Genomic DNA, 25,929 nt, shown 5'->3' on the forward strand with positions numbered 1-25,929 from the left:
TAGTTATACACCAATTTATTTTTTTAAGATTCTTCCGTTTTTGAACTTGAGTATTTGCAAATTTCAGATCTTCCAGGGTTTTTTTAACATGCTGTGGATAGTTGTTTTTCTCTTTAAAAAGATCTTCAGGATCAGTTGGTATAAGTTAATAGATGTACCATATTTACTTGAATATAAGATCAGGTTCCCCAGTCAAAATGGAGGAAAACCACAACCACAAAATGGAGTTGGAACCACAACCACTGCCCTGGCCTGCTATCACCCCCACAACTTTGGCAATGCTTGCCTTCCCCTTGTGTCTCTGGAGGGACCTCCACTCCAGCCCACTCAGGAACACAGAGCATGTTCTGCTTCTGAACTCAAAACGGCAACAGCAGCTCTGGCCTTGGCTTCAGGGCCAGGGCCTTGTCTGGAGTTGCCACCACAACTACAGTGTGGCTAATCTGGGGCTGGAGGCGGTATGTTCTCTGTAGGGTGGCAATCATAGAAGACATTCCAGTTTGCTGCTACTCTGTCCTCTGTCCTCTATTGATATGAAACCGGACGCCTTTATGTCCTCTATTTTTCTCTTCAAGACAAAAATAGAGGACATAAAGGTATCCGGTTTCATATCAATAGAAGACAGAGGACAACTGGACTGTCATCTATGATGGCCACCCTAGTTCTCTGCACTCCTTTTTCCAGACTGGAGTAGGGCTCCAGCCTGAGCTGGAGCTGCAAGGGGAAGGTAAGTGATGGTGGGGTCATAGAAAGCAGGAAAAATGGGGGGATGGGACAGGTGGGAGTGGGGGAGAGTGGGGGGAGGGAACAGGTGCCAGAGGAATGCAGACACTGTGGGGAGGCACAGGTGTGCAGGGGAAGAGTCAAGGGGACAGGAAAGGGAAGGGAAGAGTCAAGGGGAGCAGGTACCAGGTGGGAGGGGTGCAAGTAGGGGGAGCAGGTGGCAGCAGGGCAAGTGGCAGGGGACATGGGGCGGGGAGGAGGAGAGGCAACCTGGGGGACAAGTGGTGGGGGGGACAGGCAACAATGGTCAGGTGTTCAGGCTGTTTGACTCCCCTGCCACCTGCCCATTATCACCTGCACCATGCCTCTGTTTCTCCATTACAGCAGTGGGGGGAATGAATTCAAGACAACCTTCCATTAATTTGATTTTAGACATGGAAAATTATAGCAAATTTATACATTTTCCATGTCTAGCATTTAATTAATGTCGGGTCATCTTAAATTTAGGTTTGTCTTGTATTCAGGTAAGTATATTAATACCCTAACTTCTGAGTAGTCTTTGCTTGGTTGAGTGCAGTTCTTTACTGCCTATTAAAGGGAAGAAAAATCTTGCAGATTTCTCAGTATTATCTGTTTTTTAAAGAGAGGCAAAGATTTTTTTTATTAGACAAACTGTATAGTAGGGATAAAGTTAGACAAGCTTTTGAATGCAAATGATTGAAATGAATGCAAATTCCAAAGCTTGTCTAACTTTATCCCAACTATATAGTTAGTATAATAAAAGATGTTACTCAAAAAAATCTTTGCTTCTTGCATAATTCCTGGGCTATCACAGCTATGGCATTCCTGTTTTTTAAAGATATGCAAGCAGACAACTGTAGTTTGGGAGAGGTTAAAGGCAGTCTTTTGCAGCTCTCCTTGGTGTCCAGTGGAATCTCTCTATTTCTCTTTTACAGATAATACCACTAATTTAGGGGGAGCTTCTTTGAAGAGTAAAAAAAAAAATCTGGCATTGGAATGTGATTTCCTTCTTGAGAGAAGGAAGGTCTAAGATCAAAAAGGGATTTTCAGAAGCACATAGGTGTCTTAGGAGCACAAAACCTATTGCAAGTTGTGCTTCTGAGTCATTTTGACACTTCTGAAAATCCCAACCCAATGTCTCAATGCCAAATCTGGGTCTACTCCAATAACAATTCCCATGGCCTTTTGGAGTACTAACAATGTTTGTGGAACCTGGTTTAAGTTTAGATGGGTTACTTTAAGTAAATACTTGCATCAGGTATTTTAACAAAAATGCTATGCTGTAGCATGGGACAGTTCCACAAGTAGAAGCAAGAGTGAGTGCAGTGGTATAGACAAGACAGAAGCCTTTTTACTGCTGTGCCATCCAGGCTTCCTCAGAGCGAGTCCATGCAGCTCAGCAGTAAAAATAGCAGTGCCTGCTAGTGCTTACTGTACAGTAATGCTCTCTGCACTGCTTCTATTGGCAAAGCTGCAACAGTTGGAAACCTTCAGGCAAACTCTGCATAGGTGAGAGACTTCACTGTAGCTAACACACCTTCCGAAGGCAAGTTGCCTTCAAGGCATATTCAGACCCCCTACTGCTTAGCTATATTTCTCTGTGTGCGTGGATGCATGTGTTCACATACATTTATGTAGGCATATGGTATATGTATTTTGCACATATTTATATTTCCCCTCCTGTGCTATTATTGTGCAGAGGCAGACAGCACATTCATGCGCATTCTTGGGTTCACCAGCATGTGTGTTTATATATATAGAGAGATATATAATTGTGTGTGTGTATATGTATATATATGTCTGTGTGTATGAGAAACAGATGCACTGTAGGCAGATAAAGCAGATAAATTTAGATTCAAATAGAAGCATAAGTGTATAAATATAGACACTATATAGAGTGAAAGCAAGCAGATCAGCACAGTTTCATTATTACTTGCATTCTGTATAATAAAAGAGGAGCTGACATTGAAATGACTGAATGTCTGACACTGTGAGATTGCAGAAGAACATAGTGTAAGGTAAGAAAATAACCTTTCTCTTTAGCTTGAGGAGCAATTAAGCAAAAAGATTTTATGCCTTTAATTATTGCTTGATAAAAGTTTTTGCATGTTCATTTTGAAGAGGGAAGCTGGAGGCTGGAAAGTAGGTACAGATTTGTCATTTTACCTTATTATAAGGAGATAAAATAAATATCTTGACCCAGATTCTGTGGAAGGGGAAGTGTCCCATCTAGCAAATGCAACACCCTATTTCTACTTTTATAATGAGCCTTATGCCCAATGATTGTCAGTTCTCTGCTGCTTTTGGTACTGGTCAGTCTGCTTTCTTCAGGTTCTGCCAGTCTCTGAAAACTGACTTGCGTGGAAAACCTTGAGAGGAAAATTTAAAGTACATGAAAAAAAATCACCATTCCTAAAATTCTGTTAGAGTGATGTGTATAAATATCACATTGTTGTATTCCATTTGTTAGTTGTTTTAAGTTTGCTTTACTGATGAAGACACCTTTTTGTTGCTCCAGTAAGCCTGGCAGGGCAGCCCAGATTTCAGGTATCTACAGCATTGGAACTATGGAATTGGGTATTTAGAGACAAAAGGGTCCTCTTCATATTAGATTTAAATTGGTCCATATTTCTTGTAATTCAGTTTGATTAGAATACACAGAAACTTTTCTTCTTGTTTGGGCCTTTCAGACAGCCTGGAATTCCTGGGGCTTTCCAAAAGACTAGTTATGTTCCTTTTGTTGGTAAATGAGATCATCAGAGGGGCAATTGGAATATGGTTGAAGTAAAGGACTAGGAGCCCAGAGTTTTTGTTTCCAGCTGTGCCATTGATTCAATTTGTGACCTTTCCAGGCTACCTTGACCTTTTTGTGCCTTTTCCTCTACTTGTAAACTGGACTGATTCAAGTTGTCACAGGGATGAAGAAAGAAATAGTAGCTTCCTCTGTGGATAGTCTATATTTATGAACTAAGGTATTGCTCAGCAGTGGTAAAGGAAGTTGAATATGGCTCTCTGTATTTGCAAAGATGTAAAGTGCACATTATTATTATACTACATTTACATCTGCAAACAGCCCATTTGTTTGTACCTTGTTTAATTATTTTCAAATAATCCCATTAGCTGATGAGCATCTTCAAGTTTCTCTGACTATTCTGACAAGTTTGATATAAAAAGCAGAAGAGAAAATAAACACCAATATGTGCACACACAGAGAATGTAAGCAACATTAAGGGTGTGACAAAGCTTAAATAGTAGGAAATTCAAATAACAGGCTGGCACTTCCTTCATGATGTACCTTCTTCCCTTGGGTGTGAATATTGATAATTTTATGGTACATCCTAAAAGACCACCTGTAATTCCCTTGCTGAACATACACCTGGCTCCTGTTACTGTTACTTTTGGAAGTCGCTGTATCTGTGGAATCCTGTTTTGGGGCATGTTCAGTCTAATGGTAAAAAAAAAACCTGGAACTTGGGATGCCTGAGTTCTATTCTTGACTCCGTTGCTGACTCACCCAAGTCACTTAGTACCCATTTCTCAAACTAGGGTGCCTAAAGCTAAGTGCTTAGATGTGTATTTTGACACTTAAATGCCCATATTAGGCAGCTAGTATTAGCACTGATTTAGGGGAAGATTTTCATATGTCTAAGGCCAAATTTTCACAAGTGTTGTGGTGTCTAATGACTCACCTTTCTGCATCTTTAGGCACTTCAGTACCTTTGAACATTTTTCCCTAAATGATTTAGGTGCCCATAGCCACTTTCCAGCAGGATTTTAGCTCCCAGATCACTTAGGTGTTTTTGAAAATGTTGAGCTGAGTACTTAATGTTGATTTATGCACTTGTGTTCAGGCAGCCAATTTGGAAAATTGGGATTGATTTCCACTGTGCTTAATATGGTGTGCAACGTGTATCACAGACCTGTTGTGAGGCTTAATTGATGCTTTCAAAATATTTTAAGGTACCTGAATTAAACAAAGAGGAAGGTCTTAACTGAAAGTTTAGGTGTGAATAACCATGTTCTGGGGAAGTCTCCTCTGATACTGGCAGTTTTGATTCAACATTAGGAGATGTGCAATGTGGCACTATCATTCTTCTGCAAGCTAACAAAGAAGGGAATGTGCTTTACCCATATTTTGAGTATCCCTGAGTTACTTGGACTTCACCACAATGTCATGCCTGTTTTTATTATACATTTTAAAAGTGGCATTAAAAGGACACAAGACTGGTATAAAATGCATATGTTCAGCTAGGGCATTTTCAAAGACACTTAGGGCGCATCTACAAGTGGCTGTATGGTGCCTTTGTTACTGTACCATTGTTTATTACTTCCTTTTGGAAGTTTATAATGGAAACAGTGATACAGCCTTAGTTATGCTGGTTCTGGCAGGGTTGACCATAGTAACCAGGGACCTCTTTCTCCTCTAGTCTCCTTGGACTTTGTTTAATGAGTCCTTGCTTGTTGCACTGCTGGTACGTTTTGGCTACAGCGATATTGGAGCTCTATCAGTGTGTAGCAATCATTAGGAAGCACACTAACTCACGGAGTTTTTTTATCTTTTCTTTATTTCTTCCTAGCTTCTGCTGTGTCATGGTCATTTCCAAATTGGTGGAGCCCAACAAGTTCATGTGAAACAGAGGAGCCTGTAGGCAGAAGATAAAGGTAAGTGCTAAAGCAAAACATGTTTATTACCTCCTGTTTCACTGTAATGAAAATAGTTTTACAGATCATCTGCAGCAGGTTGGAAACTCTCTAACTAGTAGAACTAGCCCTACATTTATTTTTCTGTTGCTGCCATTTTTATATTCTCTCTTACTCATTTTGTTGTTATGTGACTCCAGCAGGCTTACGCTATGTTCATCCCTTTTGTATGGTTATTGAAAGACACTATATTAAGAGAACACTGTGATTGCCTAGTTAAGGCTTTGTTTGTTTATAACCTTAACTCTGCTCCTTGTACATCTGCCATAAAATACCATCTTTAATTACAGGATCACATGCTATTTCTCAGCGAATACAACTTAATTTACTATTTTCTACCGTCTCACTAAGAGAAGACTCCCTTGCATATGTCTGTTACTTCCAAATATATCGCATGAAATAAGAACCACAGTAGTGGAAGGTGATGTTCATTTGTTTAAGACTAAGGTTGTGGAAAAAAATGATGGTCCAGTATTATCTGAGAAATTAAGGAGAGCAACTTAAGTTTGTGCAAGCCGACCTATTTGGGGGATTTCCTGACTTTGAGCACTTAGCCATGCATACTCCTAACCACATTTTTTAAGGGAAGAAAGAATAAAAGTTCATGGTAGGTAATTATTCCACTATGCGTTGCCTTCTTTCCAACCTGGAATACCCTGTCTGCACAAGGCATGTGTTCAATGAGAACAGGGGCAGCTATAGCTACTTGCCTCTTTCATTATATGGCAGTCTCAATAAGGTGGCAGGTCTTAATAACCTTTAAGACCTGGTTCTAGTACTATTCAGATCACTAAGCCTTGCATTGACTTCACAGGGATCAGAGTTAAGCTATCTGTGGGATCCCAGTATATGAAATTCTTAACCGTTTGAGACAATGCACATTTGAGGCAGGATTCCTGCCAAATTGCCAATTTTCACCTTATGTATCCAGCTCCTGCAGTGACACTGGCATGTAAAACCAAGTTTGCAGTAAACATTTATCAGTAGGTAAAAGGTCTGAACATTCCACCTCCCCCGCTTTCCCCACTCTCCTTATATTCAAAACAAATGAACATTGTTCCAGCCTTCCTCCAAATGCTGACTTTAGACAGACACCAGGTCTAGAAGCAAAACTTTCAGAAAGTTTCAAATGACTGAAAACAGGTTGGTTAGAATGGAAATTAGTCCTTCCTTTGCTGCCATTTGCTCCATAGCTGCCCAGCTACAAGATATATTGAGCTAGGGCCTAACCAGAGTAGGAACCCACACATCTTGAGGCAAATTTGGGTCCCAAGCATAATTCATGGCAGAGTGCTCAGATATTTATGTCTAAGCACACATACATGCTTTTACTTGGAGTTCCTCTGATTAACATGGGAACTGAGTTGAGCCCAACATCCATTTTTTTTTTAATTTCTATATGTCCCCTACATCTCTTATGAAAATAAGGTGACACATCTCAAGCCTTATGCCAGTGACCTATTGACTCTAAGCCATTGCTTGTGACTTCTGTGGATCAATCTTTTTAATTAGCATTCTCCTATTCAAGAAAGGAAATATACCTTAGTACATTTTTATTGTCCCAGTTTTTCTCAATTTATATGCCTAGTGCAAATTACATGCCTTGTTCCCCCTTTACAAATATTTTTTACTTTAGTAATTTAAATATCAGTTTTACTCTAAAACAAACCAAAAAAGTTAGGCAGCTTGTGACTTTATCTGATAAACTTTTCTGGAGTACTTTTGCTGCATTTTGCCCTGACCAGGAGGGAACAAAATGAATGAGCACATATAAGTAAGGAAGAGAAATGCATGATCATTCTCCCTATCTCTGCCTGATTTAATAGCTCAACAGAGATCCAGAATGAATGGGATCTCATAGTATTACTAGAGATGTCCCTGGGGGGGATGTAATAAAAAAAAATGGGAACGTTTAAATAGAATCTTTTGTTGGTGGTGGTGTTCAGGGGATTAATTAAATACTATTCTTTAAAACCTTTGAATAGAAAAGGGGGTTCATATATTCTTAGACTGAAAGCTCTTTGGGACATGGTAATGTGTCTTATTCTGTTTATTACCCATTGTAATTAAGGGAAGCTTTGCCATTGAGCTCAGCGGGAGACAACAGGCAAAAGAGGATTTTACCCAGGTGGTATATGGGAGTTGACATGTATAGCTTGGAGGATTGGGCCAATAATAATAATAATAATAATAATAATAATAATAATAATAATAATAGTTAGCTGTTGTCACAGATTTCTTTACCAGGGAATTGTATAACATATAACCTCTCTCCATTAAAGTGATTTCCCATTTCATGGGTTGATTATGGTAAAGGAAAGTTACCATAGTTCATCCTACTGTTTTTGCAGGATGTAATGTTGTATAAGGCACACAGAGCTCCAGGCAGCTTGTGGAAGCTTAGAATACGTATCTGGAGAAATGGGGAAGGACTCAGTAAACTTTTGGAAAATGAGGGTGCTTATCAGTAGCAAGGGGGAAGAGAATTTTACCTGCAGTTAGATGCATTTGGCTGATCATGCTTGTCATTATAATTATGGAGCTATGACTGCCCAAGTTTGTTTTGCTCTGTGGCCAGATGTAGATGTTATACTTTTACTGGTGTGAAGGATTGGAAATCAGGTTATACCTGTAAAAGAGCAAAATTTCAGCACACAAAACCTGTCTGTATCCATAACACAACAGAAGTTCAGCACACATAGATTGATTTTTAAAATGGCAGAACATGGTCTAAGATTTACCCCCCACCTCACCCCCCCAAACACACACACACACAAAAAGGTTCTGTTTGTACCAATCTAAACTATGCCAAAGGCAGAAAACTAAGTAACATAGATCAATTCTGCCTTGGGCTTTTTGAGTGTTTGTACCTAGCTTGCATGTTTGGGATGGGGAGGTCCCAGCAAATGAAAATGGCAGTGGGAAAGGAAGAGGCAGACTGGAACATGCCAAGTTCTCCCTCTTAGGTAGGGTGTAAGATAACAGGTGGTGATATCCATATCTCTGCATCCCTTCCTGAGGAAATAAATCAGAGAGGGATGCATTCAAGCATTAGAATGTATGGGCATCTCTGCTTCCTCTTTGTCACCAATTCTATATTCTGTTGCAGAGCCTGTGCTTCCTCTTCCTTTGGCTATCTAGTGCAAGAGCTGCCATAACTGACTGGGCCTCTGGGCCCAATTTTAATACAAATGCTTTTAAAAAAAACAATGTTTCCAATAGTGTATAATGAGAGAGGTGAGGAGTGGGCACAGAAATTAACCTTTATACCTGACATCAGTGTCCCATCCCTGTGTTGGGGGCTGAGTCCCTCTAAATGGTTCTTCCCCTGCTGCCCATCTAGTGCTCCTCCCTCCTGCCCCCATGCACCCTTCCCTGTCTTTCACCCCACGTATGTCTCACTCTTAGTGCTCTGAATTCATTACACGGAGTAGTGTAAATCAATAGTAAACGCTAGCCGCCCACTCTGTACTCAGTTACGCAACATCACATACTGCATACACAGAAAAAGGGAAAAAGCACACACAGCCTTTACATTCAAAAGCTCTTGCATAATTTTATTTTTCTGCAGCCAAAAAGAAAAAGGAAATAACAGATGGGGAGACTCTTTTTTTCCCCCGCTTCTCAAATTGTTTGAGAGCAGAGGCACTTTAACATCCAGGGCCATTTCTAACTGCTCTAGCCTGCAGCTCAACAAGCCATTGTTGCCAGGGTCTTAACTTGCTTTTAAAATAGGACTTTCCTGACCCTTCCTGGTGCATAGTGCACTTTCCAGGTAATACTAGAAAAGCTCCTGTGAATGGTCTAAGGCTGGATACGTTATTTACTTATGGAAAGAGGGAGTTAAAAATAGCAAGTCAAACTACTTGGCATGTCTCAAAATGTGGAAAGGCAAAGTGAGGATCAAGTGAGGCTGGATTGACTTCTCTGGATTTTTTTCTTTCCTTTTTCTTTTCTGAAAGCAAAATATTTCTTGATGTAATATTTATGTAAAAAGCCAGTTATGTAACCCTTGTCTGCCTCTTGCTTTTGTTACCTCACTGGACTGTACAGCTCTACTGTTTTTCCTCACGACAAAATGTATTCAGACCTGCAAATCCTGATGAAAAGGAAGAATGTCTGGGTGCCCACAGCACAGACTTTTATTTCTAGCCTCTTTAAAGGCTTCAGACCGGAAGACAATGGATCTATTTAAGATCTTTTTTTAGCTGGTGGAATTCTTATTGAGTATTTTCCTGTCACAGTGTTCCCTCGAACATCTGTGACTTCTGCACTGCATGTCTTTTTTCTCTCTCTCTTTCTCCCCCACCCCCTTAACTTTGGAGGTAGACAATGAAAGCTTTTTCCCCCACCCCTCCAAAGCTCACCCCAACCATTCAGTCATTCACCAAATGACAATGGCAAGTGCGGAAACATAGTAAAATTATCTGCTGGACCAAACGTCTGTTTATTAGTTCTTTTTCCTGTAAAATATTTTGTTTCATTTAAGTGATTGATGTCCACAGATATCCAGCAATTCTTCTGATAAGGGTGGTTTATTGTATTTTGTTTTATTATTCACTTCTGCCTGTCAAATAGACACACAAAGTGAAGCTTTGTACATCTGTATGAACTGTTCTCTCCCTGGAAAGATGCACTAAGATCAGGGATGTTGGGAGATGTGGAAACAGCAGAAGGGATTGTTTCAAGGAAGTTTGATGTTCCTTGATTTTTTTTTTTTTTAAAGGAAAATGTTTTTCCACATTTATTGAAACATATGGATCTTTACCACCTTCATCCAATGAACACTCTGGCCCATTACTCCCTACTGGTGTACCTTCTTGGTCAGATTTTCCTTGATGTAAGTTTGCGAATTGTGCTGATGATATATTAAGGGTACACTGGGCCAAATACAAGTCACAGGACCCAATTTTCTGTTATAACAAAAAACTGCTCTGGGTCTGAAAATAAACCACATCGCTCACTTCAAGAGCCTCTTCAGTGATAGTGGGTGCCTCTACACATTAAATTAATACGCTTATTAATATTAATCTGCTCCTGGGTGCATGTCTACACATGCACCCTTTGAGTATAAATTTGCAACAGGAGCAATTCAGTTGAGGGCTGCTCCTGCCTTGCTCTGCCCTCCTGTAGCAGCCAAGGGGAGCTCCAGGCTGTCCTGGGTGCCACCCTCAGGCTGGCAGAGGGCACAGGGATCAGGCCTGGGCTCCAGGGGGTGGGGGTGGGGAGTGTCCCGGAGCCGGAGACAGCTCCAGCTGTGTGGGATAATCGCCCAGCTTGGTGTTGCTGGCTTGAGGTGACACCCTATGCTTGAGCATGGGGGTAAGTAACATGGGGACCAGGAGAGAGACATTGGGGGGAAGGAAGCAGCACTTGGACCAGGGGTGGGGGGACAGGAATGCAAGGGGGAAGCAGCACTGGACACGGGGAGAGACAGAAGAGGACCAGAGTGGGAGATGGAGGAGGAAGCAGCATTGGGACTGGGTGGGAGACATGAGGAGGAAGCAGCACCGGGACTTGTGGGGAAGCAGTGCCTGGACCTGGGAGAGATGTGAAAGGGAGGCAGCACTGCTTCTCCCCCCCTTGTTTCCCCCTGATCCCAACGCTGTTTCTTCCCCTGTTCCTGGTGCTGCTTCCCCCCTCACACCAGCCCACAATCCTGGCACTGCTCAGTTCCCAGCTCCGGGCAGACATGGGTGGAGAGTGGGAGCCAACTGGTGTGTGCACTGCAGAGCTGGGGGATTGGGGGATCTCTCTGTCCCCTCAGTCCTGCCACTGCCCATACACCGCATGCCGTAGTCAGCTTCTGCTCCCTGCTTGTGCCTGGAGGGAGCCAAGAGATGAGTAGCTCCAGGACTGGGGACGGAGAGCTGTTCCATAAAGCTGGTCATCTGTTACATAAAACTAGTCACTACAAACTTCCCAGGAGATTTTGTATGGACTTTGAGCAAGAAGGGGTTAATGTTCCACAGACACAAAAAGCTCTTTGATGTTCAGACATCTTTTCAGCAGCGATCCTTGAGACAGAGACTTCAAATGAAAATAGGCTGTTTGTGAAAATAGGAAGAGGTTTGAACTCTGCAAGTTTTCGTATTTCACAACAAAACCCAAGGAGCAGATCTAGAATCAGAAGTCTGTCGGGGAACTTGAATTCACCTCCAAGTTTGGAAACTGATTCCTTGGACAAGTCACCTTGTCTCTCTCTGGCTCTGTTTATCCCTCTCTACAATAGGGAGAAAAAAGATGCTTGACTTGTTATTCCCCACCCAAGTGTTACAGGGTTACTTAGTTACTGTGTAACAAAGTGCTTTGAGATCCATTGATAGGATGCACTAAAATCAGCAGCAAGGAAAAAGAATTTTTTAAGCTCAAGGACATGTTTAGCACAAATATAAATGCCATGTATAAATGTAAGCTGGAAATTACAGGGCTTGTATCCATCAGAGGGGTGTCCTTCTGTTATGAATCATTTGGCCAAAAAACCAAACAAGCTGTAAGATGGAGCTTGTCTAATGTATAAGTGGGATTTATGGCCTGATTGTCTACAGTAGCAGGGACTGGACTCTGACCCAGGCGATCCCCTCTGCCCATATGTTTATTAAGAGTTGGCTGAAGTTTGCAAACCACTTTGAAGTTGCAAGGCATTACACAAGTGCTGAATATGATGTTAGTTACTACAATGACTATATCATAGAATTATAGAAAATGAGGGTTGGAAAGGACCTCAGGAGGTCAGCTAGTTTAACCCCCTGTTCAAAGCAAGACCAGCTCCAACTAGACCATCCCAGCCAAAGCTTTGTCTGTCTGGGTCTTAAAAACCTCCAAGGATGGAGATTCTACTGTCTCTCTGGGTAACTGGTTCCAATGCTTTACTACCCTCCTAATGAGAGAGTTTTTCCTAATATCTAACCTAAACTTCCCTTGCTGCAACTTGAAACCATTACTCTTTATTCTGTCATCTGCCACCACTGAGAACAATCTAGTTTCATCCTCCTTGGAGCCATCCTTCAGGTAGTTGAAGACTGCTATTAAACCTTCCCCCTTCTCCCCCTTCCTCCATCTTCTCTCCTCTAGACTAAATAAGCCCAATTCCCTCGGCCTCTCCTCATAAATTATGTGCCTCATCCCCCTCACCATTTCATTGCCCTCTGCTGGACTCTCTTAAATTTGTCCACACTTTCTGCAGTGGGGGCTTAAAACTGGACACAGTACTCCAGATATGGCCTCACCATTGCCCTCAGTCTGCTGGTCTTGCTCCTACTAATGCAGCCCAGTATGCCGTTAGCCTTCTTGGCAACAAGGGCACACTGCTGGCTCATTATTCCACTGTGACCCCCAGGTTCTTTTCTGCAGAGCTGGTGCCCAGCCAGTCAGCCCCCAGCCTGCACTGGTGCATGGGATTGTTCCATCCTAAGAGCAGGACTTTCCACTTGTCCTTATTGAATCTCATGAGATTTTTTTTGGTCCAGTTCTCCAATTTGTCCAGGTGTCTCGGAATCCTAGCCCTACCCTCCAGCATATCTACTACAGCTGCCAGCTTGGTGTCATCTGCAAACTTGCAGAGGGTACACTCTACCCATTTTCCAGGTACTTGATGAAGATATTGAACAAAACTGGCCCCAGGAGTGACCCCTTGGACACTCCACTTGATACTGGCTGCCAACTAAACATTGAGCCACTGATTACTATCTATTCATCCAACCCATACTTCTTTAGCTTGCTTGCAAGAATGTTGTGAGATACTGTATTAAAAGGCTTGCTAAAGTCAAGGTATAATCATGACTGGCTGGGGTTGATCAGGAATGCCAAAGTTGATCAGGTGACCCACTTCCTCATGGGCCTGTTCTTTAGGTTTCTAGATAGCACTAATCACAACAAGGGTTACAAAGTCAGAGTGGGTTAACAGAACCCAAAGGGTTGAAACACAGGGTGTGGGGTTTTTCTTCCTGCAAGACACTTCCTTTTTTTCAGGCACCAATAGCTACTTTCTAGGTTGTTCTGTGACCTGGGTAACATAGGGCATGTCTGTATTGCTTCACCAGTGCTCCTGGGTGTTTATACATGTGTTCCAGAAGTGGGGTGGGGGCACTTTAATTAGAGCAGTTCTAAGAGCTGCTCCAGTTGAAGTGCCTGGAGCATCTCGTGTATTAGCATCCCCATGCTGAAGAATAGCAGCAGGGGCACTTTATCTAAAGCTTATCAACAAACTTGAGATAAAGCATCCTCTCCACCATTTTTATGTGCGTGGACACTGATACACAAGATGCTGGAAGCTGCTAGAGCACAATAATTACCACTCATACTTGAGTAATCGAGTCTGCGTTTGCTTCAACATGCTGTAATTATAGCACATCAGAGCAGCCTCGCTGCTCATGTGTAGGCACCCCTTGAGACTGCCTCCAATCACAGCTCTTTCTCTACAGAAGCCAAACCCCAAAATGAGATGAAGAATCTTCTCCAAGGGTTTCTCCCTTCTCTGCCTGGTCCTCTCCAACCCTCCGTCTTCACTGTACTTGAGAACAGTGGAAGTAGGAGCACCATCAGAGGAGTCTCATCACCTCTTGCCCAGATTGGCAAGTGTGGAGCAGGAGTAGGTGGAAAGGATCTCCTTGTCCAAGGCAGTCTCCAGAACACCAGGGTCTTGCTCTTGGTCTTGCTTTTTTGTTTTGCCATGTGCACCTGTGAGACTTATAAACAGGTTGTCAACCTTTATTCTGTATCGCACATACCTGTAATTGTTTTCTTAGCAGTTATTAATCAAGCAAGAAGTAGAACCACTGAAAATACCAGCTGCAGAGAATCTGGCTGTAATTTACACTTGGGTGGTGACCAAAATTTTGGAGTTCTGTGGTTTCTGCAGAATTTAAGCACTTATTTTACTTAAGAAGGGGATTTGGTCTTTATGGTTGCAAAAACTTCTTGGGAATGCGACCTCATGCTGTGCAGTCTTCCTGAATTTACAGACAAGTAGGCAACAAGTGGGAGTATGAACTTGCTCCCATTCTTCTCAACTGTTTGTTAATACTGAATCTTAATGAAAGACTGTTCACTTTTTGCTACTGGAGCATTGCAGTAGTTCTTAATGTTGCTACCGCTAACAATTTTGTATTTATACTCTTCTTAAAGTCTCAGCTTCTTCAGTCATGTGACTATGTAAGCTTGAAGTATTCTATTTTTTTAAAGTAAGCTCCTAGCCTTTGTTGTTTTGGGAAAAACCTTTAAAATATGACCCTGAAAGGCTCAATAAGAAAAATAAAAAGAACCTCAGATGTATTAAGCTTTAAAAAAATCTCGTGAGTTTAAAGTATGTTCTCATGATTTTTGTGGCTTGGCTCATTCTTCAGGTTGGCAATAGTGTAAGAACAGCCACCAAACATGCTTCTGCTATATCCAGAGTGGTTGAATTAATTTTAAAAAGTCATTCATGAGGTTACAAAGGTATTTTAATTCACAAAAGCCTGAGGGAGGGCACAAAGTCTTCTGCTTTCCCATGATATGGTTGCACTGTGTAAGAATCTTTTTTCTTTTGCTTTCAGTAAGGGGATTCAAAGATGCTCCCATGCTCAGCTTCAGTCCCACAGGCCGTGTTAACAATTCCCATTCCCTCTTGTGGGAATAAAGCAGTTGAGAAGGTTTGTAAGGAAACCTGGGCTCTGCTTTCTTCAGTATGCTGTGCACACCCAATTCCATGTTTTTAATTTTTCCCATTCCAGTTAATGCAGTAGAATGTCTTCTCCACCATTTTTTTGACAGTAGCTCAGAGGAAAATTTAATCCAGGATTTGTGAGGGTGGGGAAGTAACCATATGATAGGTCAGGAATCATAACTGCTCTGTTTCAGGCAAAGTACATGCTCACATTTGTTACACAGATCTGCAATTTGGAGATCTGGGTTGAACCCTGGATGATCATATAGCAGTAGCACACTTCTTCCTTATCTCATCCCTGATTAGGAGAATGCATACATTTCTTTGGAAGATGGGCCTTTCTACCATTCCTTAAGCATGTGTTATCTTGAGATGATACTGTTGAAGCAGCCTCTACAGCTTAAATTCATACAGAAACTCAGGCTGTAACAGAATGGAATAATCCACTCGTTAAACAGCGTGTCCTGCCATTGCCATATGATGTCAATACTGTGCAAAGTGAATTTAGTCCTTGCTAAAGTTTCCAGATCAAACTTATTGTGATAGTTTTCACCAGCATGTCATAAATGCTGTGTGACCTACCTTGCTGAGAGGCTACCATTCTCCCTAGGTGAGTCCCTGACATTACAGATTTGGTGAGATACATAAGTCAAAGCTGTCTGTATTAAAAAAGAACAGAGGTCTGAACTTGATTCCACAAGGTCCCTTCTAGTCTAGTATTCATAAAACAAAAGGATCTGTGAACAAGCTCTTCCCTTTCTATGAGGTGGCTGTGTGTGGGAGTTTATTTTCCAGTTTAGTCAAAAGGCACCTGAATCTTTTGACTATGAGGTCCTGTTACATACCTCACCCCATCTTCCTGAGGAGGGCTGGCATTTCTGGGAGGGGACAGATGGCTGCAGGTCTTTGAGCTCTTTGTTTGGTTATTTCTGATTGTGGAGGTTGCAGTACAATGTTGGTTTCACGGTTTCCTCGCTGTGCTCTTAATTGGAGTTAAAGACACCTAAAACTCTTGGCATGTGCTTTTTGGATGCAAATCAAAACAAATAGATGATATCTTTCTATAATGAGACATTATTTTTGTCAACAGATGAAGAGAAAATGTGAGGAGAAACTTCCCAAAACAGCTTTGTGTCCATGTTTTTACTACCTTTATTTCTTAAATTATTTTTCAGTAAAGATTATTTTTACATTTCCTGGATTCCATAGGTCCCTTCTTTTACCTGAAGGGGTACCCAACTCTCTGCTCTCCCAGACTGCTAGGGTGCACTGGAGTATGATAAAGTATGATTTTTGATAAATTCCTGTTCTTGTAGGTAGTAGCTCTCTGCTTGGTGGTGTATGGCTCCATAATTCTGACTCAGGTCGTCTGTGTTGCTAAGAGTTGGCTGCTCTTCCTCTGCCCTTTGAAAACTAAACTGGAGATGTTAAATACTTCTTAGTTGACTATTCTTAGTGGGAGCAGCTGGGGAGGTGCTTAAAACTGCTTGTGGTTGTTTCAGTGGAGGTCCACCCATTCCTCTTCCTGCCTTGTTGCTGCACTGTGCAGACAGGCATGTGTGGCTTTAACTTTTTGTTTTCACTTAAGTAGGAACTAATTTACTTTAGCAAGTTTAAAACAGCTTAGCCAGCTGCAAAGCAAGGAACGAGGCAGCAGATTACTTTGACTTTCAGATGTCTGTGATTCTCAAATAGCACCAACATGCAAACAAAAATACCTTCCTTGGCTCCTATTATTACTAATATTTATTATTAGAAATCTAGTATCTTAGCTCCAAATCTGGAGCTCTACTTTCTTGAAAGGCTGCTTCTGGTTTTGTTCAACTTTTTATATTTGGGGCAACTCAGCATGTTCACACCAAACGTTATAGTTCAGACCTAATTCTAGAAGGCAATGATACCACATATTCTTACCCTAGTGACAATACAGCCCTTCCCATAACACTCAGTTAGTGATTTTTACATGGAGAATTATGACTTTCTCTTACAGAGAGTAAATAAAAAACATCTAGAAGCTAATAAAGGTTATTGACAAGTGAAAGTGTTAATAATTACTTATTTTAATGAATAAAAACTACTTTTTTTTTTTATTAGGCCTGTAAAACAGCATAACCAGTCAGGAGCTAACCAATTCACAGTCTGTTATGGTGCTGTAGCAATTCAAATGAAGCCAGTTTAACATATGACTTCACACAATCCCTTTAATAGCTAGCTAGCAAGTTGCACCATATATTCCTATAGAATTAACTCATTCACTTGTACTTATATTATTTTATTTCTGATATAGAAGACGAAGAACACACATCCTACATGCATCCTTTTACTGATAACTTTCTGGCGTTCTTAACATAAGAAGAGCAAGACATGATTCACTAGTTCTCTTACTAAACAACTGTTAAAATGGCGCTGGACCGTGCTACAGGCCATACAAAGTTTGGCCAGGTCCTTATACACCAGTAACCAAGGTGAAGTTACATATTATGTTTAGACCATACTAAATATGTGGAATGTTAGGATGTATTAAAGTTACAATGTGCTGTGAGCAGTCACACTTTAAGGGTTAATGCTATTTCTTGCCTGCACAGCTTAGACTTACCACTTGAAAGAAGGTAAGCCGGGGAGTAGCTAGGAGCCAGGACACCTGGGCTCTATCACTGCTCTGGGTGGGGGGAGGAGGAGCACCAGGAAGAGGTGCATCCTGGGATGCTGGAGGACTGAATATCACTCATTTTATCTTTGTGTAGCAGACTGAAATTACCCTAACATGAGCTAGGTAGTATGGCCTAGAGTTAACCCTCTTCTAAATTGGTATAACTTTGAGATGCTCAGAGGGCATGTAGGACAAGTCAGGGAGCTTTAATGTGTGAACACCTGCATTTTAATTGTCCTTCATGTGGTCTAAGTGTAACATGCGCACATTATAGGAGTTTGGGTAACTACTTAGAATTATTAGGTTTTATCCTAATAGCCATGTAAGCTAAAATGGGTATCTAAGCAATAGCATATGCCAACAAAGTTAAAAAGGAGTTCTGGCATCTTAATATTGGATTGGGGAGTGGAGTGGGAGGGACTTGATTTTGTTTTGCTGTTGCTAATTTCTCTTTTCCTAGTTTTGCTGGAGGGCTCATTGGTGGTCTCAAACATATTTTGTGCTTTCTTAATGGAAGTAATAGGAGTAACATTGAATCATTCATTAAAATATTTTTTGCCAAAGTGTTTCTCATAAATTGGAATTAAATTCCCATTAATAAAATGGGTTTTAAACAGGCTGGCCCAAAATCCCTTGATTTCCCACTTACTTAGCTTTTAGACTCTTCAGATTTGTGATGTCCAAATTTCATTAGATCTCGAGTCATTGTGTATTGTCCATGGTAGACAAGAACTGAATTTCATGTCTTGAATATATACATAAATATATAAGTAGTTGGTATGCACACATACACACACATGCACAATATAAACAAAATTTTGGGTTAAAAAATGTAGGTCCATGTTTTAAATCATAAGGCAGCACGAAGGGACAGAAAGTAAATTTCTCCCCTTTGCAGATCAGCTTCACACAATGTGAGCAAAGTCACCTCCAGATATTACAGACAGTTATACCTGCTTGAGTACTTCCCAGTCACACATGCAAGCTTAAACATGGGCATGTCTACATGTCGCCCTACATTGCTGTAGTGATGCACTACGTTGCCGTATGGCATGCTATGGTGACATAGCGATCAAGTGAGTCTACAGGTGATCGGCAGCTACTTTGCCATAGCGGTGAAATCAACTCTGTGCGCCACACTCATGGCAGAGTACAGGCAGTTACTGTGCTGTGCTTTACTTACTACTGCCAAAAGGAAGTAGTAAAGCATGGTGCCATAGCTATGTCGCCATAGCAACATTGCATGTATACATGCCCCATGTGTCTAAATATTTGCTAGGCAAGTGCCTTAAATTGTGATTTTTTTTTTTAAATCTTCTTCATATAAAACCAAGTGTTAGTTAAAAATCTGTTTCAACCTACTTGTGACTGTGTCTGCTACAGAAGGCCAACATTTTTGTACTTTAAATTTAGCTAGGATTATGGAAAAAGACAGGCTCAGTATCCTGCAAATCATGAAAGATGGGTGAATAATCCATAGTTTGTTCTCGCACCACTGCTGCGGTTTATATCCAGACATAAGTAATAAACAAACCAAAAAGAAAAAAAATGAGTTGGCTTTTATTTATAAAGTGATTAATGAAAAGCAAAGTTCAAATGGGGATACCAATCCTGATAGTACACAATAGGTTGATTTATTTTGCAAATAGACATGGATAATTAACCATAAAACAAAACTTTTTTCCCCCTTTAAACTTGCATAACAACAATGGTTTCTTTTAGTTGGTGTGAGTTGTACAGAGGGATAACAACTTATTCTCAGCTGGTTACAACTGGTTACAGCCAAGAAAGAAAAATCCTGGAACAGCTAGAGAAAAAAAGTCATTAAAACCCTGCTGCACTTACAGTTTAATAGTGAGACATTCAGTGATGTCTCTGGGGTAAATGGCCAGAGTTAAGGTCTTCCGGTAACACAAGGGTGAGAGGATATATATGGGCTATGTTGATGCTTGCCCTGTTATCACATGCTTTGGCTCAAATCTTGCATGCAGAGGACAGCCCTAGCAGCTGGTCTGGGCAGCTTTTCAGAGACAAGGATGGGTCTGCCATTCTCCATTCATTGTAAATAACTGTCTGTGGTGCTTATGACATTATGTGTTAGTAATGGGATGAGTTGGCTAGTGGATTACTATAGCTAAAGGTTTTCTCCCTCTGCTGCCAAATCCCCCTTTGAATGACAGTGGTCAGAGGGCCATCATGGGGTCAGGATTTGAAATATGAAAGACATGTGGCTGTCCAAATGGGCAGCCCAAATACTGCCTCTTTGTACTTCAAGTGACAAAACCACACTAGTCAGTTGTGAAAGGGGCCCTTTGTGGCTGCAGAGGAACAGTCAGTAAGTGCCCATGTGAGGATATTTACTTCTGAGTTAAATTGCTGGCAACAGGGCCTTAAGGATTACAAATGAACAGTATGGGCAGCTACAGAGTAAGCAAGAGGTGCTCATCTTCACTGCAGGGCCAGGTAAAGTTATCTGTGCTCAAAGACTCCTCTTCAGCCGACTGAGCTGGAGTGAACAGGGCCATGCTACTCAAGCTGTGCGGAGCAGTTGGATAAGCAGCACAGAGCAGCAGAGTTCCCACTGCATTACTAGCTCCAGCAACAGCAGCACTTGAGCTTCATCCCACACCCCTTTCCCAGCCAGCTGGCTTGAGTTTAAAGTAGCACTTTGCTTGAGCTAGAGGCTTTTGTTTTTTCCTGGAAATTGGGTGAGGGGCAGTTATAAAGTTATAATTTGCAATAACAGTCTCAAAGACCAGCCCTAGATAGGAGCACAGCATTCCTTCTCTGTAACTTGTTCAATCTTAGCCCTCTCTGCTGTGGCTTCTTGGAAAAGAAACTATTCCCTTGGCAAATGCACCTGACTTAGATGCCTGTTTGATTCTAGTTTAACCTGTTCAAGTTCTGAGGATCGATTAGTGCATCTAGTTTGGTAACACTGCCATTTTACCCTTCAGACTGAGTCAAAAAACTAAAAAAAACAGCAGGCAGGAGGAGGACCAGCCCATTGTTTCAGATTAGCTGTTTTTCAGGGACTTGAACAGAGTGGAATAGGATCACATTTAGGCATATAATAGGTAGAATAGAATCTGGCAGTTAGTCCCCACTGTAGGAATGCCAGGCTGGGAGTGAAACCATCAGTCAAAAGGCATTTAATTCTGGAAACTGGAATATTTTGAGAAATCTGTCTGTATAGAGAAACCATGTGCAGGAGTGGCGGTATAGGGAGGGGGTTAGAGATCCCATGTTTTTCAGAAGTCTTTAGCCTATTTCTAAGACAATGCTCAGTGGTGGTTAGGAAATAGGGCACGAAAAAGCACACAGTTATTTTGACAGGATCTACATTTTTCTTGTGCTACATAAAGTAAAAGGTGATTTTCCTTTGGATCTTTTGTAAGGCCCATATTACTGTTTTGTTTCATTAACACCTATTCTTGAAGAGTTGAACCGCAAACCCAGAATTACCAACAAGAAGGAACTTTGGAAAAGGGTACACTGAGTAGGGAGACCAACACTACTTTGGAAGTATAGGGCATGTTGGCAATGAGTTTCCAACACGATAAATTTTTTTTTTTTTTTTACTGATAATCTGCAAACTTTTTTACTGATAGCCCAGTGTTTTTTTTACTGACGCATTTTACATAATTTAAATGTAACCATTTTGCCAGGCCCTAGACAAGGGCTGGGTTTAAATTTAGTAATTTAATTTGAACCATAGTTAAAAAAAACAGTCTAGTTGTCTGTAAAAATATTTGCAGGTTATCAGTAAAGAAACCCCCAAAACTTGGGTTAGCAACCCTCCTTGACCGCAGCAATGATTTTGTACTATGCTGCCACCACTTAGGGGTTCCCTGTTCAACCTCCCCCAACCTATCCCCAGCTCTACCCCTGCTGTCCCCCACCCTATCCCAGCATAGACCCCAAAAGAAGGACTGTTTACATACTTGCATTCCAGCAGTGTTACCAGCAGGTGGTGGGACCCAGCAGTAGTGGCAGCAGCAGCAGCAGCAGGCCAAGCTCCAGAAGCTCCCATGACAGAACTCCATGCAGGGCACTGTGCTCCTGTTCAGACACCAAATGGCACTGTTTGTCCTTTACCACTTAACTTCCACTTCATTTCTGATGAGGAATTGTTAATCAGTTCTAGGTTGCTTAGTTGTTTTGTTTTTTTTTTTTGGGGGGGGGGGGGTTATGGACAGCTCAGTTTTTTTACAGGCTTTACAGAGTGATGTTTTTAGCTTGGATTTTTTATGGGCAGTCCGTAAATTTACAGACAGTTGGCAGCCCTGATGATGTCCTACTTTTCATTTTTTTTGTAAAGAGGGAGCCTGTGTGTAGGCAGAGTGCCAAAGGGGCAAAGAAAAGAGACCATGTTGGAGGCCACTCATATTCCAGAAGCTTCCCAGAACATGGGACCCAAATGAATGGGGTCCAAATGCAGCATTCGGGTCAGTGTACAAAAGGGGGAACTCTGCCAAGCCTGTGATGAAAATAAATTTTAGCTTGGACCCTTTAAATAGGTCTGTAGCTTTTTTAGTGACCTGTTTGCAAAGACAAAGAGTGCAGACTTTTTTTTGCTGCGATTATATCCCCACATTTTCCTCACCCTAAAACTAACGGTTTTTTATAGACATGTGTGGGTATTTCTTTTTCCAGCAGTTCGCCAGACATTTCCTGTCTCTTACCCAGAGAATGGCCTCCTATAGAATAGGTTTAAATGTGAGTTACAAGCAGTGTTCTCATGGGGAACTAAGCAGCACAGTTGTTTAATACTTTAGACTTTTGCTCTGGGGAGGTGGGGATGGGAATTCACAAGCTGATTTTGATAACAACTAAAATTAATTTAGTCCCTAATGGACCTTTGCCCATGCTCCACAAAAACACTTCACAAGCAGAATAGCAAAGAGACATCCACTTCTTACAAGGTTCTTAGGACTGAAATAATGGGATACAAATCATAGAAAAATAATTGGGACTGATGTGATATCCTGGGTATGGGACTGACAGCATCTCAGCCTGTTTTCTGAGTGAACCACCCTCCGGTGTTAGGTCTCTAGCGCCTCTGTATCTTGGGATAAAATTCCACTCTTAGATGGGGACCTAGGTACTTACCCTGTTTACCAACAACCTATCACTGTGGAGGCCTAAACACTTCCTTTGGGGGCCTGACCACTGCCCAACTAGCCTTCTTAAAATTTTTGTTAAGTAGCTGGAGTAAAGCATCAGGGGGAAGAAAGGAATTTTAAAATATCAAACACCCTATGTGCGCATTTTGTCTAGTCTAGTTTTATGCTTCAGCAGAAGCTACATTAGCTAAATTTCAGCAGCAGACCAGAAGAAACTGACAATTTTCTACCTAACCCAGATCATTTTTGAGCCTTTATGACTGATTTGCTCTCCTGTTCAGACTTGCTCATGATTCTCCCCAAAAAGCCTAGACTTGTTCTGGCAGTCTTTCTTAATCCTTGAGTGTGAGCTGTTAGGTGGCTATTAAAAAGTGACTCCAACTTTCCTTAGATGGATACGCTTTCATTAAAATAAAATATTTCCCAAGGGATTGTGTCAATGTTGATGACATTTTGTTCCAAAAACACCCGCAGATGAAGCATTTTGGAATGTTTGGGTTCTTTTTTGTTTTAAAAGAAGTTTGTTAAAAAAATTATTATAAAGTATAACACTGCACGATAATATACCAATTAAAGTCAAAATCAAGAAAAAATGACTGCACCAAAATTAACTGTGTAAACTGGCTTAAATTACATCTAAAAAGCTTCATGGGAAATTTTGTAATTTGACTTTGTTCTGATTCAGACCAATGCCAAATTTCTAAATTGCAGAATTCCCTCTGAGACAGAAATTCTTTTCGCCGCACAACTTCTGTCATTGCTGATGTAAACTGGAGTTCCAGACTTCCAAGTTCGGAAAGCTTTAGGGCAGTGAGAACAAACCTGTTTGGCAGGCATACCACAACTTAAGTCTGGTCCCCTCCCCAAGTGCCACTCCCATCCCTTTGCTCTGCCCAGTCAGCCATTCTGCTGTCTGGTCCCTGCTTCCTGCTTGATCCTGCTTCCTGCTCCTGACTGAACTGCTGCTCTACTTCCTTCTGCCAGCCCTATCTGGCTCTTTGCTCCCTGTCCCCTCTGATCTGCTGTGCAACACACTCAGAAGCTGCCCGTGCCACTTGTGGCACATGTGTCACAGGTTGGAGACCCATGCTTTGAGAGATGCTCTGTGGGGGTCTAGGAGTATGACAGGAAGAGATGTTGTAATTTAAGTATATTCACAGAACTTATATGGGCTGTAGGGACCTTAGACTGTGCCTGCTTCTGACTGTGTTTACATACTGTGCAGATGTCATGCCTATTAACAGACCCCAAGTGAAGCCACATCTTTCTAAGAAATTGTACTGTTGATTTCACTTTCCATGCACAGGCCTAGAATGATGGAAATGATCTCTTGGGTCACTTAAGTTCTGTTTATGGGACTTGTCATCTCTATTGCACTTAATCAGAATTTGTCTGTTGTGTTACTATATTTAGGACCCCAGTCCCATAATGGCTCTGTTTTTATAGCCAGTGGGGCAGATCTGTTTTACTGTTTCAGTTGCCATCATATGTGCTGTGGGTTAGAATCTGAATTTACATGTACTCAGTTAGGAGTGTCAGGATATGCCTGTTATGGAGGAGAAGCAGCAAAGGAGACCCCGCATTCACTTCAGATGGTCTTTATCTTTGAACTGATGGGTAAGGAGAGATTCCCCTATTGAAGTAGTCCTCTCATGTCTCTCCCGTTCATATGTGAAGCACAGAACCTTACACTGTTTCCTCTTCCATATACTCTACAATAAGTGTAAATAATAAAAACCCTTCTGGCTGTAGTTGGTTAAGACAGAGATATGGCCACAGCTGCATATTCTTGACCTGTGATCTGGTCAAACTTCAAGTTAAACAGGATTGGGCCAGGCACTAAAATTGAATGGAAGACCTCATGTTCAGCTTCCCTAAATTCAGCCAGGGATACAGTGAAGTCAAGTGCTACTGATAGCAGCCTTTAACTACATGAAGAGGGGTCCAAAGAGGATGAAGTTGGACTGTTCTCAGTGGTAACAGATAACAGAACAAGGAGAAATGGTCTCAAGTTGCAGCATGGGAGGTTTAGGTTGGATATTAAGAAAAACTGTCTCACTAGGAGGGTGGTGAAGCAGTGAAACAGGTTACCCAGAGAGGTGGTGGAATCTCCATCCTTGGATATTTTCAAGGCCCAGCTTCACAAAGCCATGGCTGGAATGATGTAGTTATGAATGGTCCTGCTTTGAGCAGGGGGTTGGACTAGATGACCTCCTGAGCTCCCTTCCAACCCTAATTTTCTATGATTCTGTACTGAGTAATGATAAAGGCGTCAGCCTCCAGGCCTATATTTATATATATCTGTACACACACACTCACACTTGCACTCTCTTTCTCTTTCACTCTATGGGTAGGAATTATCCAAAACTCCAGCCATGACTGCTTCTACATTTAGAGGAAACCTGTGTCTGCTGCTGCCCTGCTTTACAGTTTGGGCCCAAGTCTAATTAAATAGGGAAAGGAATTAAGAAATATTAAGTAAAAGGCTTTTCCTTTCATTAAATCACATGCCTTTGTTTCTCTTTTTTTGGACATCACATGATGTGTTGCTAAATAGCAGAATCTTGGTTAATCTAACACAGGTTGTAGATCTGATCCTGCACAATTTCTTTGCTTTTTGAGTTATAGGTATGTGACAAAAATAGTAAGAATGAAAGGTTCTGTCCAACAGGTGTCTCCTGTATTCACAAGGAATTTGGTATGTGAGTAAGCATGTAAAGCTCCTTATCAGTATAAATTGAATTTATTGTTAAGAAGGTAAATTTAATCTGAAGAATACATTTTCCATTGACCTCAAAACTGAATAGCTGGCATATTAATGTGTTTAGACCCTTAAAAATATATATAAAATAACGCCCCCCCCCTTTAGATGTCTCAAAATAAATAAATAGAATAATAGTTTACGATGTGGATACACTCACAGTATTTTCTGCATGCTGGTAGAGCAGCACACGTGAAAAGGTAATAATATAAGCAATAAAATATCCCAAGCAAATAGAAAGCATCTGTAAATCTTGCCTGGCTGCAAGTACCGATGGAACATTTCTTTTTAGATTACCATA

The 25,929-nt window shown here is 41.3% G+C and overlaps 1 long non-coding RNA gene across 1 annotated transcript in view; it reads left to right on the top strand.

Moving 5' to 3' along the window:
* Positions 1-25,929, top strand: part of LOC109319297 — a 298,855-nt gene that overhangs the window by 90,086 nt on the left and 182,840 nt on the right. The window contains exon 2 of the long non-coding RNA XR_002103470.1: positions 5,322-5,406. This is a non-coding gene — a long non-coding RNA (uncharacterized LOC109319297). The remainder of the gene's footprint in view (positions 1-5,321; positions 5,407-25,929) is intronic.

The sequence above is a fragment of the Crocodylus porosus genome, unplaced genomic scaffold (genome assembly GCF_001723895.1).
Source record: "Crocodylus porosus isolate Cpor-Errol unplaced genomic scaffold, CroPor_comp1, whole genome shotgun sequence".
NCBI lineage: Eukaryota > Metazoa > Chordata > Crocodylia > Crocodylidae > Crocodylus > Crocodylus porosus.